The following is a 20,110-nucleotide window of genomic DNA, read 5'->3' as shown; positions in this document are numbered from 1 at the left end:
TAATATGAATGTAGTCAACTGCAACCTTCTCCTGCTGCTGCTGCTGCTAAGTCACTTCAGTCATGTCCGACTCTATGTGACCCCATAGATGGCAGCCCACCAGGCTCCCCCATCCCTGGGGTTCTCCAGGCAAGAACACTGGAGTGGGTTGCCATTTCCTTCTCCAGTGCATGAAAGTGAAAAGTGAAAGTGAAGTCGATCAGTTGGGTCCAACTCTTAGCTATCCCATGGACTGCAGCCTGCCAGGCTCCTCTGTCCATGGGATTTTCCAGGCAAGAGTACTGGAGTGGGGTGCCATTGCCTTCTCTGGCAACCTTCTCCTAAGCTGCCATATTATGTTCCTAAGATTCATGTATGTTGTGTGGAACCTTTAACTGCAGTTCATTTATTTTGGTGTCTTCATAGTATACTGTTATATGAATATTCCAGTTTACTTCTCCATTCTTCTGACTTGGGGCATTTGAGGTTTTGCACCATTATGATTAGTGGCCCACGGAACATTCTTGGTGATGTCTCCTGGGCATCTTTATATGAGCCTTCACTAGCGTAGTGGTTCTCAGACATGAGCGTGCATCAGAATTCTCTGGAGGACTTGTTAGAACACAGACTGCTGGGCCCCGTGCCCGGAGTTTCTGATTCAGTGGGCCGGGTGGCGCCGGAGGTTTTGCGTTTGTCATAAGTTCGCAGGTGGTGCAGCTGCTGGTGGTCTGGGCCTGCACTTTGGGAACCACTGTCCTGGGAGAAGCACCGAGGGGAGGGATGGCTGGGTTGCTGGGGATGCACCTGTTATAAGGTAAGGCCCAGTTGTTTTCCTGGGCAGCTGGATCATTTTATTTTCTCCTGACAGTATGGAAAATTTCCATTGAGCCATGTTTTCATTCATCCTTAGTTTTATTCATATTCTTTCTCTATGTTCAATGTGACTGACCCTGTAGGAAAGGGATAGGATTCATACATGGAGACTAGTATGTTTTACACTTTTCAAAAATTGAAGTCTAGTTGATTTCCAATATTGTGTTAGTTTCAAGCATACAGCAGTGATTCAGTTATACATATATATTTTTTCAGATTTTTTTTCCATTATAGGATATCATAAGGTATTGAATGTTGTTCCTTGTTGCTCATCTTTTTCGTACATAGTAGTGTGTATCTCTTAATCCCAAACTCCTAATTTATCCCCCCCCCCTTTCTTTTTTTGGTATCCATAAGTTTGTTTTCTGTGTATGAGAATCTGTTTTTGTTTGTATATAGATTCTTTGCATTATTTTTTAGATTCCACATGTGCGTGATATCATCTAATACTTTTGTCTTTGTCTGATTTCCTTCACTAAGTCTAATATTCTCTAGGTCCACCCATGTTGCTGTAAGTGGCATTCTTTCTTTTTTTTTTTATGGTGAGAAGTATGGGCTTCCCAGGTGGTGCTAGTGCTAAAGAATCCACCTGCCAATGCAGGAGACCTGAAAGACATGGGTTCGATCCCTGGGTCAGGAAGATCCCCTGGAGGAGCGCGTGGCAACCCACTTCAGTATTCTTGCCTGGAAAACCCCAAGGACAGAGGAGCCTGGCAGGCTATGGTCCACAGGGTTACAAAGAGCTGGATACTACTGAAGTGACTTAGCACACAGCAGTGTGTCTGTGTATACATACACAGACACACATATGTGTGTATATATATATATAAAATGGACACACATGCACACACACTACATCTTCTTTATCCATTCATCTTTTGATGGACACTTAGGTTGCTTTCATGTCTTGGCTACTGTGTTCTATACTTTTTAAAAAGAGATCTTCACTGATTGTGTTTCATTGAGCTTAAGCAAAATAATGAACTCTAATAGGTTTTCCTGTGAAAGTAGATAGTGAAGTAAAGGGAAGTAAATAGCGAACAATTCACAAAACTTTAAAAGAACCTCCTTTACCAGTGTTGGGGAGTTTGGATGGCTGTCATTTAGGTTCTTTTCAAGTAGCCGTAACAAAAAACTGGCGCGGGTCCTCACACACTAAGCAGTGCCACTTGCAGAGACCCCATAGTTCTCCACAGAAATGAACACAGTCAGATTTGTATTTGTTCTCCCATCAAGCGTACAATGTTGTTGTTTAGCCACAAGCTACCTCTTTTTGAGAAAATGAAGACTCAGGGGGGATGTGGTTGAAATCTCATGCTATTGTGAGAAGATGATCTTGGACTGATGTATCGCCTGCCAGAACTGGAAGAAGATAGAGAAGGACATTGAAAATAAATAAGAGGAAACTGCCAGGACATTCAAGTATTAACTCGCTCACAAGATGGCGAAGCCTAAGGTGGAAGAAAGAGTATCAGCTTCCACCCACCAGCCCTGAGCTTGAATTTTCGCTCCTCTAGCCCACCTCTGGTGTGAGAACGGGCCCAAAGGTCTTGCTGTGTCCTGAGCCTCAGTAATTAGTCCCCAACGCCTCACAGGGCTGTGGAGGGTCACAGGAAGTAACACACACACACCACGCACACGGCAGGGCACTCAGTCAGCGTTCTGTGTCCTCTTTTTCTTTGGGACAGGTTTTATGAGAAGAGTAACAGTTGCCATTTTTATGTTAGTTCACCGTTTGCAAAGCCCTTTCCCAATCGAATTTTCATGGCGCCCAAAAGGATGCTCTTCCCATCATCCCCAGCTGCTGCGCCTCTGAAGCATTCACCGCTGAAATGGCGGTCACCTGTGCCTCCCGGGCGCCATTTTGACCTTTGGACAGCAGTGCGCAGGCGCAGTGGCTCCTCGTTGTTACCTGCCCCGGGGGATGACTGGATCATTCTAGACCTGGCAGGTGTATAAGCTGATCCCCTCTCTGGCTCTGCAAAGAGACATCAGCGTTGAGGCCTTCCTCTGTGCCAGATACTAGGCAGCTTCTTCTCTTCTAAATCTCATAAGACGTCTTGATTCAAGGCAGGTTCAATTATTACTCTTCTTTGATACAGGAGGAAACAGTCATAGATCTTAGCATAAAACATTATGCTAAGTGAAAGAAGCCAGTCACCCAAGACCAAGTATTGTGTGATTTTTTCTGAGATGTCCAGAAAAGGCAGATAAATGGAGGCAGAAAGTAGGTTAGTGGTTTCTGGGAGCTAAGGGGATTGGAGGGAAATGAGGAATGACTGCTAGTGGGTATGGGGGTTCTTTCTAGAATGATGAGACTGTTCCAAAATTGGGTGTGCAGGGAATGGACAACTCTGTGAATGTCCTACACTGTAAGTGAATTGTACTCTTTAAACAGGGGCGTATTATGGTGTGTGAGTTGTAGCTCAATAAAACTGATTTTTTAAAGTCTTACCTAAAACAAAAACAGGGACGTCCCTGGTGGTCCATTGGGTAAGACTTTGCCTTACTGTGCAGGGTATGAGGGTTTGATTCCTGCTCAGGGAAATGAGATTCCACATGCCTCATGGCCAAAAAACCAAAACATACACCACGACCAATGTTGTAATAGATTCAATAAATACTTCTTTTTTTAATGGTCCACATTAAAAAAAAAAAAAACTCTCCAATAATAATAATAAAGCAGGCCCAGAACAGTTAGGGAACTTGACCAAGATTATAAGTGCTAGCAAGTGGCAGGGCAGGATTGAAACCAGGCAGATTGAGTTCCAAGAACACACGTGAGGGTACTGGGTTCCTCTCTCCCCTTTGTCTGCCTGAAAGCTCTGGCTGCTCCTTTAGGACTCAGCTCAACGCTTCCTCTTTCGAAAGGTTTCCTATGTCTCCGGGCAGACTCAGTGCTCCCTCTCTTGGGCCCCCACTGTCCCAGGAAAACCTCCTCTAGAGCACTTTCCAGAGTCTTGTAAGGCGGGCTGTCTGTTTACCTCCTCAGCACAAGCACACTTATGTCTAGAAAGAAGAGAGTCGGTAATTTCCATCATATAAATCCAGGGCCTCACTCCTCTCTGGCACCAGTTATGTATGTCCAGTTCTGCTGCTGTGGCTGAAATCATGGGCCAAGGGCTAGGCCCTTCCATAAAGCATCCTTCAGCACCGGCATCAAAGAAGACTCCCAAGCAAAATGACCGCACGTGAGATACCTTTGTGTATGCAGTTGAGTATGATGAGCTTGACTGATGCCGTCTTCCCACTAATGAGGCCCAGGTGGCCAGTCTAATCTCTGTGCAGGTTGCTGAGCATCGCTTCCTTTTCTGTGATTGCAAATTGAGCCCTCAGTCCAGACAGTCTTCATTAAAAAAAAAAAAATTATTGGAGTATAGTTGCTTTACAATGTTGTGTTAATTTCTGCTGTAAAAAACAGCAAGATGAATGAGCTACAGGTATATATGCATCTCCTCTTTTTTGGATCTCCTTCCTGTTTAGGTCACCACAGGGCACTGAGTAGAATTCCCTGTGCCACACGGCAGGTTCTCATTAGTGATCTGCTTTATACCTAGTCCTGTATATATGTGGCAATCCCTGTCTCCCAATTCATTCCACCCCCTGCTTTGTGTCCTTACATTTGTTCTTTATGTCTGTGTTTCTATTTCTGCTTTGCAGATAGCCCATCTGTATCATTTTTCTAGATTCCACACATAAGCAATATTATATGATATTTGTTTTTCTTTTTCTGGCTTACTTCACTCTGTATGATAATCTCTAAGTCTCTGCAGTTGGCATTGTTTCATTCCTTTTAATGGCTGAATAATATTCCCCCATACATATGTACCACAACTTCTTTATCTATTCCTCTGTTGATGGACATTTAGGTTGCTTCCATATTCTGGCTCTTGTATATACTGCTGCAATGAACAATGAACACTGGGGTACATGTATTGTTATGATTTTCTCCCATATATGCCCAGGAGTGGGATTTCTGGCAGACAGCTTTCTTGTAAAGCCTATGCAGTTGATAAGATAGGAGATTAGATTTGACTATTACGATTAGGGGAAAGCACATTATTGCCTCTGGAAAAATATCTGCAAGTTCCTGTCCAAGTGGTGGGAATGAGCACTATTCCTTATACACAGAGCTGACACTTCTTAGTTTTTGACCCTCCATCTTTCTTCCTCTGATAGTTTTTAGAACATAGCGTTGGAAGATTAGTTACAACCCAGCTAAAGTGGGAAGGAATTTTAAGAAAAATTAAATTCCTCCATAAGATCCAAAGTCTGTGAAACATTGATGTTTGTAGACAGACACACACACAGGACCTGAGGAAATACATCAAGATGTTATCAATAAAGCATGTTACGTGCTTAGTTGCTCAGTCCTGTCCGACTTCTCCATGACCCTGTGGACTGTAGTCCGACAGACTCCTCTGTCCATGGAATTTCCAGCAGGAATACCGGAGTGGGTTGCCATTTCCTTCTCCAGGGGATCCTCCTGACCTGGGGACCGAACCTGGTGATCTGCACTGGCAGGCAGATTCTTTACCATTAAGCACCTGGGCTGCATTAATTATCGCTCATCTTGCACTGAGTTCTTTACTCTATAAACTCATTCAATCCTCCTGTGCTTGTACGATGTTTGTCCCTGTTTGGCCAATGGGAAATCTGAACTATGGAGAGTTGTGGTAGCCTCTTTTTCTGGGCAGCAGGGTAGTGAGGGGGTTTTAATTGCTCCTCTCTGCTTTTCTGCATGTTCTGAATATTCTACAATGAATATGGGTCATTAGGAACAACACGTGTGGTGGTTTAGTTGCTCAGTCGTGTCCGACTCTTCGACACTATGGACTGTAGCCCGCCAAGCTCCTCTGTCCATGGAATTCTCCAGGCAGGAATACTGGAGTGGGTTGCCATTCCCTCATCCAGGGGATCCTCCTGACCCAGGAATCGAACCCAGGTCTCCTGCATTGCAGGCAAATTCTTTAATGACTTAGCTACAAGGGAAGCCCCATACAATAACACATATGAAATATTATTGTAAACAAAATGTTATTAAACACAAACCAAAGAATACAGCAACCTATGAGGACAAAACTCCCAGGTGACAGGCTGCCCCACTAAGGTGCTTGTGGGGCTCAAGATGGCTGATGAATCGTGCACAAGACTGATCTGAGAGCTTCTGCCCTGGCTGCAAGGCTTACTGAAGTATGCCATGGACTTCCTGGTGGTCCAGTGGCTAAGACTTCACATTCCCAATGCAGGGGGCCCAGGTTCAGTTCCTGGCTGGGGAGCTAGATCCCACATGCCACAACTAAGGGTTCACACACCACAGCTGAGACCCAACGCAGCCAAACAAATAAACATAAATAAATATTTTAAAAAGAAACCATGCCAGATTGCTTTTTAAAAAAATTGTTCTGGCCACGCAGCATGTGGGATCCTAGTTCCCCGACCAGGGCTCGAACCCATACCCTGGATTTGAAGCATGGAGCCTTAACCACTGGACTACCAGAGAAGTCCCCCCAGCTTACTTTTAAGGCCATCTGTGCATGCCTGACATTTGTGAAATCGCAGAGCAGTTGGACCCAGTGGCTCATGTGAGGGACTTGCACCTCCGTGCCGCTGACCTGGGTCTTCTAAGAAAAACACACACACATCTATGCCTGATCCTTAAACCAGGACTCATTCAAAAAGAAAACAAAGATAAGGATAAAGTGAGGTTCATGAAAGAAAACCCTCCATGTGCTTGATAACTTATTGGCAAAGAAAGACGGGAAGCGTGCAGCCCGCCAGCGTCTCCTGGGCCGCCCCAGAGCCCGTCTCGCCTGCCGCAGTGTGGTCAACGTTTATCTCACCCAGAACCATGGGAAGGGAGGTGCTGGGGTCCACCGGTGGCTCACACCGTTTCCAGGCTGATAAAGGGTGCTACGGACGTGAGTTTTCAGATTTTCAAAACATAAAAATGTTGAGCTTCTATTGTGTTCTGTTTGATGACCACTGCCTGGTGTCAGGTCTGAGAAGACCTTTCTGGCTTCATCAACATTCAGGGGATGACTTTCCTGACTCACAGCCAGGCCCTGGGGAGAAGACAACCCGCGGTGTCTCAGTAGGTTGTGGCTCCCGCGTCACAGGTGGGTGTGAGAAGCATCTGGCATGGTGGGTGGGGGGGGGGTGGTCAGAAGTCACTGGGCTTGCCTTTTGGCTCTAGATCTTGCAGATGGCCTCTTCAAAACAAGGAGGCTTTGGAGCTTCCCTGGCAGCCCAGTGCAGGAAAGCAGGTGGATCCCTTGTCGGAGGACTACGATCACACACACTGCACAGCGAAGTGTTGAGGTTTTTTTTAGTCACCTGCAGAACACGGTCTTCTGGTCTGAATGAGCCGGGGCCAGGAGAGCCATGGCAGGGACCGACAGGCCAGATGGTACTGGGAGACTGAAACACGTTGCTGAGGAGGGCGGCCCTGCATGGCCTGGCTCATCGTTCCGTTGAGTTAGACCAGGCTGTGGCCCATGTGATCAGATTGGTTAGTTTTCCCTGATTGTGGTTTTCAGTCTGTCTGCCCTCTGATGGAGAAGGATAAGAGGCTTATGGAAGCTTCCTGATGGGAGAGACTGACTGAGGGGAAACTGGGCCTTGTTCTGGTGGGCAGGGCGGTGCTCAGTAAATCTTTAATCCATGGGGTCGCAAAGAGTCGGACACAACTTAGCAACTGAACCGAACTGAAGTGAGGAGGGAGGCTGGTGCGTGAAGATCACAAACAGTGACCAGAGCGTGGGTGAGAGCGGACAGGATGGGGCCAGGCAGACGGCTGGAGGTCAGGGAAGTCAGTGCCTGCGGGGTGTGTCCTCTCTGTATCTCTGACCTGAATGGCTCCTCCTTTCCTGCAAAACAGAGTGGATGGAGCGGACGGCCCCTGATCTGTTTCACAGGCCTCCCCTTTGCCAATCACAGAGCTTTGCGTCTGTTCTTGTGGTTCCCATGCAACGGGCCGCTTCTAAGTGGGAACAGGAAGGGCAGGGGGCAGCTGGGGACATGGAACCCAGAGACGACTCCTGAACCCAGAAGAGGAAGCATCCTCTAGCAAGAACCCCACAGAAAGCATATGTAAGCCTCTCCCTTAGTGCAGAGACACAGACTTACTGATAGGTTATAGGTGGGGTGTTTTGTTTTTTTTTTTTTTCTAATTTTAGTAAGACCTGAATTGTCTCAAGGTTTTACTGAGAATAAAATAATTGGTCCTAATGGTCATCATTATCATGAAAACAGCACGTAGCATCCTGTAGTGAAATGACCCCTTCCTCTCTGTCTCTCCAGATAAACTTTCTGAGCTATTTGAGGCTGGGACTCTTTCACCTCCACCCTTAGAATCTAGCCAGAATAGATGGGGATTTTCCCCCCTTTAAAAAAAAGTCAACTTTATTGAGTTATAATTTGTCTACAATGAAATACACTGATTTTAAAAAATCAGGTTTATGGAAGTATACATTGCATACATAAAATTCACCGGTTTTGGTATACTGAGTTTTTTAAATTAAAAACATTTTTATTGGAGGACAGGTGATCCACAGTGTCTGAATAGTGTTGAATGAAGGTTCAGGATGGACTGGGGGAGACACTGGAGAGAGAGGCAAGGCCTTCCCGCCTCCCCGCCCCTCGTTCCAGGCTGAACCGAGGGCGGCTGCAGACCCACTGGGCTTTCACACACCGCTTGGGACAGTGAGGCCTTCCCTGGTGTCTCGGACGGTAAAGGACCTGCCTGCCATGCAGGAGATGCAGGTTCGATCGCTGGATGGGGAAGATCCGCTGGAGGAGGGCACAGCAACCCACTCCAGTGTGCTTGCCTGGAGAATCGCATGGACAGAGGAGACTCATGGACTAGCAGAGTCAGACATGGCTGAGCAACTAACACGTTCCCTTTTCACTTTGGGATGGTGAAAGGCTACCACTAGGGAGAGCTTTAAAATGACAAGGTCACATTTATGAGTAGCTCTGTGTGTATTTCTCAGGCTAGGACAGACAATGGAAGAGAAGTGAAAAGCAGAACAAAGCAAAAGGCACGGAACAGCAAAGCAGGCAGGGAGGCAGTTTCTAGGACCGATTAATTAGCCACAGGTCACGGGGCAGCTGAGTGAGTTTTTCTGATTCATATTTCTTCTTTTTATGTTTGTGCTCACTTAAAAAGAGCCAAAGGAAACACACAAACACATGGCCAACCTTCTTCTGCCTTCTCCACCTTTGCTTTCCTCTCTGCTTCACTGGAGTCACTGGCTTCTTCATTCCACTTGCATTTTCCTGCCGGTAACAAGGTATACACTCAACGGGGTGACTTTTCCCCCAACTTTGCTGCACTGTGGGCAGTCATCCTATTCTCTTTTTAAAATGACACATTGGGAACAAATAAAACTATTAACTGTGTAGTTATGCCTAAAAATGGAGGGAATGAGCTGTAAAATGTGAGCCGTATAATTGATTCTCAGTTGCATGCTTGCCGCATTAGAACTGCAAGTGCCAGAATTCGTTTCCCACCCAGTGGCCTGACACACGGCAATGAGCTGCTTACACACAATTGTGTGTTCAAAAAGCCTGGAGTTTCTTATAATTAGAGAGTGATTTCACTGTTAGCCTGGCAAACAGTTTAACTGTTAGTGTGAAGCCAGGATCGTTCTGCCTCTGAGGACTTGCTGTCAACGTGTGGAGTGGGGTGGTGTTCCTGGCCGGATTATTCAACCCTTGGCAGAATCTCCTCTTCTGACCCAAGTCATCTGGGGTCATTTCCCTGCTTTCCAGCACCCATAAGAGGAAGTAAAACTTAGAACTTTAAGCTGAAGTGTCGGTGATTTACAATACTGTGTTAGTTTCAGGTACGTGGTAGAGTGACGGCTGCACATATCTTTTCATGTTATTTTCCGTCCAGGTCATTACAGGGCACCGAATATGCTCCTTGTGCTGTAGAGTGCATCCTTATCTCTCATCCGCTCTGGGTGTAGCGGTTTGTGCCTGTTCCTCCCGCTGCTCCTAACTTTTCCTTCCATCTTCCATCTCCCCTTCGGGAACCATGAGTTTTTCTATGTCTGTGAGTGTGTTTCTGTTTTTATGTAGATTCACTTGTATTATTTTTTTAGATCTGTATTTTTTTATACTTTAGATTTATATAAGTGATGTATAACATTTGTCTTTCTCTTACGTACTGAACTGATGTGATACTCTCTAGGTCCATCTGTGTTGCTGCAAATGGCAGTGTTTCATTCTTTTTTGTGACTAGTATTCACTGTCTATACACCACACTGGAAGCCCGTCATTTGCTGACAGTCACTTGGGCTGTTTTTTGTTTCTTGGAAATTTTAAGTAGTGCTGCTGTGAACACTGGGGTGCATGCAACTTTAAAAAAAAAAAAAACTTTATTTCATTTATATTTACTTTTTTAAACATTCATTTACTTATTTAGTTGTTCCAGGTCTTAGTTGTGGCATGCAGGATCTAGTTCCCTGACCAGGGATTGAACCTGGGCCCCCTGCATTGGGAGCACAGTCTTAGCCACTGGACCACTGGGGAAGTTCCCCCTATATTTACATTTTTTTTTTAACTGATAAAAGAAGCTGAAATTTAAAGTAATTAATTCGACTTTTTACTTAGTTTTTTAGTCCGTGCTATTTTTTTCCAAAATAGCATTATTGTTTTCTGTTTATAAAAGTAGTAAATGCATTATTTTTTATCCAACTTAAATATTAGACAATTCAGAAATGTATCAACTGTAAAGTCCCATTGTAAATCCTGCTCCCCCATATGGCTACTATCTCCTGTCCTTTCCAGGCATACATATATAATTCATTTTAGTTTTATAATGGGATCATGTATCTATTGAATTCTGTAACTCAGTTTTTCTTTTTACAAAATGCTAATATCATAAGGTTGATAACATGTGACAACGTGCTTCACTGTCTAGCACCTGGCACATAGTGAGGGCCTGGTAGACAGTGAGATTTCCGAAAGTAAGATTCAGGGATTATCTTTGAATTTCAGATCTCCGTTCTCTATACGATGGATAATTGGGAGTGCATATAAAATACCAGAAAACTGAGGCGTATAGGGAGGGAGCCAGAAGTCGAGCCTGTGGGGCTTGGCCTGGTACCTCTGAGATGCCATGTACAGCTGGTTGATGCGTGCGCTGCACCAGAGGAATCGAGTGGAGAGCTCAGACCTACATGCACTTCACACCCTGCGTCCAGGGGTTACGTCTGCCCAGAGGGGAGCCTCTTCCTGATTTTCACACAAATTCACACACCAGCTAAGTCCCACCCCTTTGGCTACTAGGAAGAGATTGCTTCTTAGGGGGTACTGTTCTGTTCTGTCGTAAGACACAGCACGGTACCACCCTGAAGAAGTTGGTTTGGAGCACTGAGTGCCCCCACATGGATGCTGCTAACTCCAGCGGTCCTCCCAGGGCACCCCAAGCAGTGTCTGCAAGATGGATTGCACAGATGGCACAGGATTGTAACACCAGCGGTGTTACACTTGGGGACCAGGGCTCCCAGATTCCCAAAGAACCCCTGAAGCAGGGGAAGAGGATTTGGAGGCCAGAAAGAAACATGTCCAGGCAGGCAGTGTTCAGAAGGCAGTAATGGGGCTGGAGACAAGGTCCACCAAGGCATAAAGGATTGGTTCCATTAGTCACACGGAGTATGACTCAGAGGATTCTAGAAGGATAAAACCACATGGCAGCCAGTGTGGTCCAGGCATCTGCTTGGCCCTGGAGAGACAGCAGGGCAAAACAATGAGGTCCAGCATCTCAGGGAGCTTTCATTCTGTGATAACAAGTCCATCAGGAGGTGATTTGAGATAGGGGCAAGTGCTCTAAGGAAAATAAAGCAGATGAGATGATTGTGTGCCGCTGGGCAGAGGGCCAGGCTGTTGTTTAGGTGGTCAAGGGCTGGGGGAGGCGATTCTGGAGCTGAGATCTGAAGTCAGCTGTGTGATGAAGAGCATTCCAGATGGAGAATGTCACAGGCACCAAGGCCCCGTGGCAGGCCAGCATGGCCAAGGAATGCTGAGCTGGGGGACAGAATAACACAAGCAAGTTGGAAGTTGAGACGTCACTTTGCTGACAAAGGCCTGTATAGTCAAAGCTGTGGTTTTTCCAGTAGTCATGTACAGATGTGAGAGTTGGACCATAAACAAGGCTGAGCACCAAAGAACTGATGCTTTTGAACTGTGGTGTTGGAGAAGACTCTTGAGACTCCCTTGGACTGCAAGGAGATCCAACCAGTCCATCCTAAAGGAAATCAGTCCTGAATATTCATTGGAAGCACTGATGCTGAAGCTCCAATACTTTGGTCACCTGATGCGAAGAACTGACTCATTGGAAAAGACCCCGATGTTGCAAAAGATTAAGGGCAGAAGGAGAAGGGTGTGGCAGAGGATGAGATGGTAAATAGCATCACTGACTCAATGGACATGAATGTGAGCAAACTCTAGGAGACAGTGGAGGACAGAGGAGCCTGGCATGCTGCAGTCCATGGCGTCACACAGAATCAGACATGACTTAGCAACTGAACAACAATGATAACCAGTAGGAACCCACACCCCAGAGCCTCTGCGCCATCGTGCAGGCTCTTAAAGAAGGGTTCAATTCTCCCGGTGCCTGGTCTCACCTTACAGAGTAAAAGACTTAAGAAACGTGTTCATTGCTTCTGGTTATTGAAGCGTTACCCCCATGAAGAGCATTCTGCTTCTTAAATGCCCATTAAGAAGCAATGAGTTTAAACGTTGTAAACATACCATACAACAAAGCAGTCATTTAGATCTGGGGGGAATGGAGTCAGGGCACGGAACTATTCATTGCTCAGCTTTGATGGAGGACTAGAATCACGAGTTGTCACCCCTTCCTGGTCCCTTTATTCCAACAAGACAAAACTGGTACTAAAACTGGACGAGCACAGAAGTAAACTGAAACCCATCTCGTGTTAATGTTGCCACTTTGACAATCCCACCGCATTGCCGGTAGGATCCCGATGTACCCTCTGAATTATCAGAGGAAGATGAATTATGTCCAGCAAAGTCTGAGGGTTAAGGATATTGGAAAGGAACGGAAGATAAATGTGCCAGTGACTTTTGTAGGCTTTAGGCTCCTTGGTGAGAAATAAATCAGCAAAAGTTCATTCTCTCCCCAGGGCGGTAAATTTATTGAGATCATTCCTCTGGCCACTTCTGGCAGAGCTCTGACACATCCTGGGGAGTAGGTGAGTAAATAATGGCAATTTAAAAGCAGCCTGTGGGGGAGGGAGCTTGAGACTCCCACTGCCGTCAGCCACTTGCCTCTTCCCTTAGGGGAAGACATATTTCTCTCATCAGACCAACTTATGCTTCGACCAAGTGTGAATGACAGGAAGGACTTCTCTTGGCCACCAACCACCCCCTTCTCCAGAGATGCAGGTCCTCTGCACATCTTAGCTTCCCCAGGTGAAAACTGAGAGCTGGCCCTGCTGGAAGCCCACCCAGGACCCTCCCTCCCTCTTGCTTCTTCTCCAGGAAGAGACTCTAAACTGCACCTTCCCAGGAGCATTTACCCCAGTGCAAACCCAAACAGGGACATGGCATCACTTTAGGGCTTAATAGCGTGACCAGAGAGCCATTTGCTTCAAACTGTAGATTCTTTTACAACCTTACTGAGATATAATTGACATACAGGTATATGCACATATTTAAGGTGGACAGTTTGAGGTGTTTTGACACATGTATGCATCCAGGAAACAATGAAGATAATGAACACACCCATCATTTCCAAAAACTTCCTTGTGCCTCTTTGTAATCTGTGCCTCCCTTCCCCATCCCCTGGCAGCCACTGCTACTCTGTCACTCTGAATTAGTTTGCATTTTCTAGAATCTATATATAACTGGGGTTATACAGTACATGCTCTTTTTCAAACTGGCTTCTCTCACTTAGCATAATAACTTCGAGGTTTATCTATGTTGCTGCATGTATCAGTAATTTGTTCCTTGTTACTGGCTGTCCAATATTTCCAACATCATTTGTTTTGATGTTAAAAAACATTTTCATTTCTTGGTTGGATTTCCTAGGCACCCTTGTAAAAAATCAACTGACTGTGTGATATGGGTCTATTTCTAGACTCTGTTGAGTTTCACTGGTCTGTGTGTCTCTTTACACTAATACTTCATTGTCTAGATTATTTTAACCACATAAGAAGTCTTCAAATCAGAGAGTATTAGTTTCTAGCATTGTTCTTTCTTAAGTTGCTTCGGCTGTTTCAGTTGCTCAGTCGTGTCCGACTATTTCAGGTCCTCTGCACTTCTACAGAAAATTTAAAATTAACTTTTGAGTTGCTACCAAAAAAATCCTGCTGGGATTTTGATTAGGATTGCCTTGAGTCTATAGATCAGTTTGGGGAGAACTGACTTCTTAACAATAAGAGCCTTTTTTTTTTTTAAATAAGAGGTTTCTGATCCATAAACATGGCATGCTCATGCTAAGTCGCTCAGTCGTGTCCGACTCTGCGACCCCAGGGACTGTAGCCCCCCAGGCTCCTCTGTCCGTGGGATGCTCCAGGCAAGGATACTGGAGTGGGTCACCATGCCCTCCTCCCGGGGATCTTCCCGGCCCAGGGATTGTCTCCTGCACTGACAGGCGGGTTCTTTACCACTAGCGCCCCCTAAGGAGCTCATGAACATGGCATCTCTCTCACGTATTTAGGCCTGCCTTTTTTTTTTTTTTTTGGCCGAGGTAGAAGAAATACGGACTTTAATGAAGATTCTTTCCCTTTGGTATAAGTGAGACCCGTGAAAACATCCAAACAAAAAGAAAAGACAAAAAGGGAGGCGAGGGCTCAGAGAGTCCACTCTCCTTGTCCACACGGCCTAAGACGGAGTGGGCCGGTCCTCTGTTGCTGCCGCAGGGCCGGGCTGCGGGAGGGACAAGGGATTCCATGACTGCAGGTCTCAGGGGACCCCGCCCCGTGGGAAAGTAAGAGCCCACTTCTGGACCCGCCCCGCGGCGGGAGGGCAAGTTCCTCCAGTCGGAGCTCCCCGCCTCGGGTCGCTCCGGTGGAAAAGGTAATGCTACCAGTTCCAACTGCCTCGCAGGCCTGGTTGAGGAAAATGCCAACGGTCGTAAAGGGGCTTTGAAAAAGTCAGAGGTGATGTATAAATGTCATTGATTATTATCATTTTGTGCTCAGGAAGAAGCTACAGGAAACAAATCAGGAGAGTAAATCTACAGCCCTAAAGTATATGCACATGAAATAAAAGTAAATGTAGCTCCAAGCCTGCGATGGTACCTGGGGATTGCCCCCTGCTTTGAAGTCTTAATGCCCGTGTTCCCACCCCCCCCCCCCCCCCCCCGCCCCACGTCTACCCCTGCGGGGGCAGGGCAGGGGCCAGGAGGCAGCGCAGGACTTTGCCTATAGCATGTAACATGCAGGGGACGTGGCGGGTGCGGGGGCTTATGAACCGTATATACAGACTCTGGGTGAGGGGCCCGGCCAGGAGCCACTGAGCAACGGAGCGGTCTGTCTGCCCACTGGCCGAGATCGCAGCTCTGAGGCAGTCTCTAAAGGCACATACCCGGGGAGAGGGGACCGTCTCTAAGGACACACCCCCCGGGGAGAGGGGATGGTCTCCCAGGACACCACCCCCCTGGGGACAGGGGACAGTGTCTAAGGACACACCCCCCGGGGACAGGGGCGGTCCCTAAGGACACACCCACCGGGGACAGGGGACGGTCTCTAAGGACACCCCCCCTCCCCCGGGGAGAGGGGACCGTCTCTAAGGCCACATACCCGGGGAGAGGGGACCGTCTCTAAGGGCACATACCCGGGGAGAGGGGACCGTCTCTAAGGACACACCCCCCGGGGACAGGGGACGGTGTCTAAGAGCCGCATACCCCAGGAGAGCAGACAGCCACCGCTCCAGCCCCCGTTGGCAGTCCCTCCCTCCGGGGTGTGTGTCCTTAGAGACTGCCCCTCTCCCTGGGACAGGTGGCCCCCCTGACCTGGACTTGGTGCTGAGCAAGGCGAGGCTGGGGCCCCAGAAGCCACGACGCTGTCTGCACCCCCATCCTTGACTTCAGGGGCCAAGAACTCTGCATATAGTCTCTTCAGCGCTAGGAGCCCGTCAGAGGTACAGTTTCACCGCTGGCGGGAGGGCTGTGGGAGGAGTTGGGCGCCCTGAGCCCGGCGGGGACTGAAGGGCGAAGGGTGGTCGCTCCGCTGGGCCCCTCACACCGAGCATCTTCCGTTCCCGGGAGGCAGACCGCCCAGGCCTCCAGCGCCCACCTTGGGGACGGGTATCAGGTAGACACAGGGCAGGCCAGGGAGGGGCCCCTGTGTACACGGATACTTTGGTGAGGTTTGGGGGAGCAGGACTCCACCCCGCCTCCTGACTGCAGTCCCCTCTCTGGGCTGAGTGCTGAACCCCGCGCCCTCGCTGTCCGCAGCCCTGCACGAGGCCGGGCGCCCGGAACACTCCCGGGGCGGTCCTGCGGGCGGGAACGGGGGCCGGGCGCAGGGCGTCCTCCGGGGACAGCCCCGGGAGGCTCACGGTTTCCGCCCCGCGGGCTGCGGGACACCCGGCTCGCCGCCCGCAGATGCCGGGCCGGTGCTGTCCCCGCGGTGGCCGGTGAGGCTCTCCCGGAGCGCTGACTCTCCGTCCCTCCGCACCCTCGGGGCCCCCGAGCAGGGCCTGGGCTGCCGGCTCTGCGGGCCGGCGAGCGCGCCCTGGCCCGGGGGTCCAGCCTCCCGCACCGGGCGCCCCGCTGATGGAGCGGCCTCGGCTTCCCGCGGACCCGGGGCCGCCCCGGAGCTGCTGACGGCCGATGACGGGGAGGCGGAGGTCTGCGCGGGCATCTTCAGAGGGCTTCACTCAGGGCCTCGGGCGCCGCCACTGACGGCGGGACGGGGCCCAGCCCGGCCCCCGCCTGCCTGGCCTTGTCTAGGGTCTGGATGTTTTTAGGTCTTTAATTTTTCTCAGCAATGCTTTATAGTTTACAGTATACAGGCCTTGCACGTCTTTTGACAGATTTTCCTCAAGCATTTTATATTCCTGATGCTATTGTAAATTATATTGTAGTTCAATTTTGATTCTTGTATATACTGCTAGTATCTAGAAATAAATTGTATTTGTATCCTGCAATTTTGCTAATTTTTAAGATTCAGTTTTTTTTTAATAGACAATCATGTCTCCTGTAAATGAAGACTTCTTTCTTTTCCTATGAGAACATTTTTAAATACATCTATAACCTTTCATTTTTCATATTTTGATTTTCATTCTATTCAAAATACTCTTCAATTTCTATTTATTTCTTCTTTTACTCATGGGTGATTTTAAATTGTGTTATTTCAAATAGCTGGGGGTTTTGTGCCAATCTCTTATTATTTTCTCATTTAAGCCCATGGTGGTCCTCAGCATACTTTTCATGACTTGAATGCTTTTAGATTTATGAATTTTGTCTTATTGCCAAGAATACTATCTATCTTGGTAAACTTTCAATTTTTGAAAAGAATGTGTGTTCTGCCCTTGGTGGGTGGAGTCTTCTACAAGTGTTAATTATGTCAAGCTGATCAACAGTGTTGTTCAAGTCTTCTTTATCCTTACTGATTTATGTCTAATCATTCTGCCGTTTACTGTGAGATGTGTTGAAATCTTCAGTGGTAATTATGGTCGCTAATTTCTCCTTAACCATTCTAGCAGTTTTTGCTTCATGTATTTTGAAGCTCTAGTAGTTGCTTAAGCATTTAGGGGTTTAATGTCCTCTTGATGAACTGGTCCCTTTATTCTCGGTAGAAAATCCCCTTAGAAATATTCTTCTTTCCTCTAGTAGTATTCCTGACTCTCAGTTCAGTTCAGTCGCTCAGTCATGTCCGACTCTTTGTGACCCCATGAACCGCAGCATGCCAGGCCTCCCTGTCCATTACCAACTCCCAGAGTCCACCCAAACCCATGTCCGTTGAGTCAGTGATGCCATCCAACCATCTCATCCTCAGTCATCCCCTTCTCCTCCCGCCCTCAATCTTTCCCAGCATCAGGGTCTTTTTAAATCAATCAATTCTTCGCATGAGGTGGCCAAAGTACTGGAGCTTCGGCTTCAGCATCAGTCCTTCCAATGAACACCCAAGACTGATTTCCTTTAGGATGGACTGGTTGGATCTCCTTGCAGTCCAAGGGACTCTTGAGAGTCTCCTCCAACACCACAGTTCAAAAGCATCAATTCTCCGCTGCTCAGCTTTCTTCATAGTCCAACTCTCACATCCATACATGACTACTGGAAAAACCATAGCCTTGACTAGATGGACCTTTGTTGGCAAAGTAATGTCTCTGCTTTTTAATATGCTGTCTAGGTTGATCATAACTTTCCTTCCAAGGAGTAAGAGGCTTTTAATTTCATGGCTGCAATCACCATCTGCGGTGATTTTAGAGCCCAGAAAAACTAAAGTCAGCCACTGTTTCCAGTTTCCCCATCTATTTGCCATGAAGTGATGGGACCGGATGCCATGATCTTAGTTTTCTGAATGCTGAGCTTTAAGCCAACTTTTTCACTCTCCTCCTTCACTTCCATCAAGAGGCTCTTTCGTTCTTCACGCTTTATCTGTAATGAATGTAAACTCTCCACCTTTCTTTTGCTCAGTGTTAGTGTGGAGTATCTTTCCGCTCCTTATACTTCTAACCTTTCAGGGCCTTTATATTTAAAGTGGGTCTCAAAAGAATAAATAAATAAAGTGGGTCTCGTGTAAACAATATAGTTGGATCTTGCTTATCCTTCCCCTTAATCTGAAAATCAGTGCTGGCCAGTTAGGTGTTTAAATATTAGAGTTAATGTGATTATTAGTATGACAGAGTTTAAATCTACTGCTTTACAATTTCTTTCTGTTTGTTCCATCTATTTTTGTTTTCTGTTTTTCATTTCCTGCCTTCTTTTGGAGGACCTGAGTAATTTTTACTATTCTATTTTATCTTCCCTGCTGGCTTATTAGCTAAAACTGTGCGATGTGTTTTTTTAAGGGCTGCTAAAGATTTATGACATCCATACTCCACTCGTCTGTCTTTGAGTATCTGTTCTGTCCCTTCTCATGTACTATGAGCACCTTCAAATCACGGGTCACCACTCCTCCCCTCCCAGGCTTTGTTCCATTGTTGTCACACGTTTTACCTCAATATATGTGCTACCTGATGTTCAGTGTCTGAAAAGTGTTATTTCATTTATTTTGTCCAATATATTTAGTCCTTTCAGGTAAGAGGGTAGATTTAGCTCTTGTTATCCCATCATATTCAGAAGAGATGTCCTGAGAGTTTTTTAGACACATTTTTAAAATTTTTAAATAAAAAGTTTTCATCTCTGCTCATTATAGAAATTTTAGAAAATGTCTGACAGTAGACACAAGAGATGGGGGTTCAATCCCTTGGTCGGGAAGATCCCCTGGAGTAAGAAACAGCAACACACTCCAGTATTCTTGCCTGGAAAATTCTATGGACAGCGGAGCCTGTGAGGTTATAGTCCATGGGGGTCACAGAGAGTCAGACACGACTGAGCACATGCACACATACCCACAGTCTTATACTTTAAGAGGAGGAGGGACATTTTTTTAATTAGAAACCTTTCACCATCATCATTTTATTGGCTGCCTCCTAGTTCATCATCTGTTGGCTGTTCAATGTGTCTGCTCATTCCTATCCTAGTATTATGCTTTGTCGTTCTTTAGTCGCTCAGTCGTGTCCAACTCTTTGCAACCCCGTGGACTGCAGCCCGCCAAGCTCCTCGGTCCATCGGATTTCCGAGGTAAGAATACTGAAGAGGGTTGTCATTTCCTTTCCCAGGGGATCTTTTCAACCCAGGGCTCAAACCTACGTCTCCTGCACTGTAGGCAGATTCCTTACCACTAAGCTGCTAATCCATAAAACACAAATCACTTCAGGGCACCTTCCTGGGGCCCCTGACCCATCACAGTTGCTCCCAAGCCAGAGGCCAAGAAGGAGGTCCTCTCCTTTCATCCCAGCACCTCAGACCCATTGTGACTGGGGGAGGGGGGAATATCTGGCAAATAGACCATGTCACAGAGATAACAGAGGCTGCCACAGACGGGAAAGGGGAAGAAACTCAGGGAAGCTGAGCAAACCTTCATGGAGAAGGCGGCCTCTGAACCATACCTTGAATGGCAAGCAGGCCAAGGGCACACAGACAGCCCTCCGGAAGTGCAGAGTGACGTGTGCCCTTGGAGAGCACCGAGCTCTGCGTGTGACAGGGAGGGGCGGGATGTGGGGGGAGCTT

The 20,110-nt window shown here is 47.2% G+C and overlaps 1 protein-coding gene and 1 long non-coding RNA gene across 6 annotated transcripts in view; one reads left to right on the top strand and one right to left on the bottom strand.

The window, feature by feature from the left end:
- Positions 1 to 20,110, top strand: part of KCNK13 (potassium two pore domain channel subfamily K member 13) — a 107,700-nt gene that overhangs the window by 60,198 nt on the left and 27,392 nt on the right. The gene's annotated exons all lie outside the window — the stretch shown is intronic.
- LOC122705346 lies at positions 501 to 2,545 on the bottom strand. The gene is made up of 3 exons (XR_006344083.1): positions 2,339 to 2,545; positions 1,927 to 2,214; positions 501 to 929 (listed from the first exon to the last, which is right to left on the bottom strand). It is a non-coding gene; the product is annotated as an uncharacterized LOC122705346 (long non-coding RNA).

This window comes from Cervus elaphus, chromosome 12 (assembly GCF_910594005.1).
Source record: "Cervus elaphus chromosome 12, mCerEla1.1, whole genome shotgun sequence".
In the NCBI taxonomy this organism is placed as follows: Eukaryota; Metazoa; Chordata; class Mammalia; order Artiodactyla; family Cervidae; genus Cervus; species Cervus elaphus.
The sequence above is the reverse complement of the archived record's forward strand: the minus strand, read 5'-3'. Positions and strand labels throughout refer to the sequence as shown.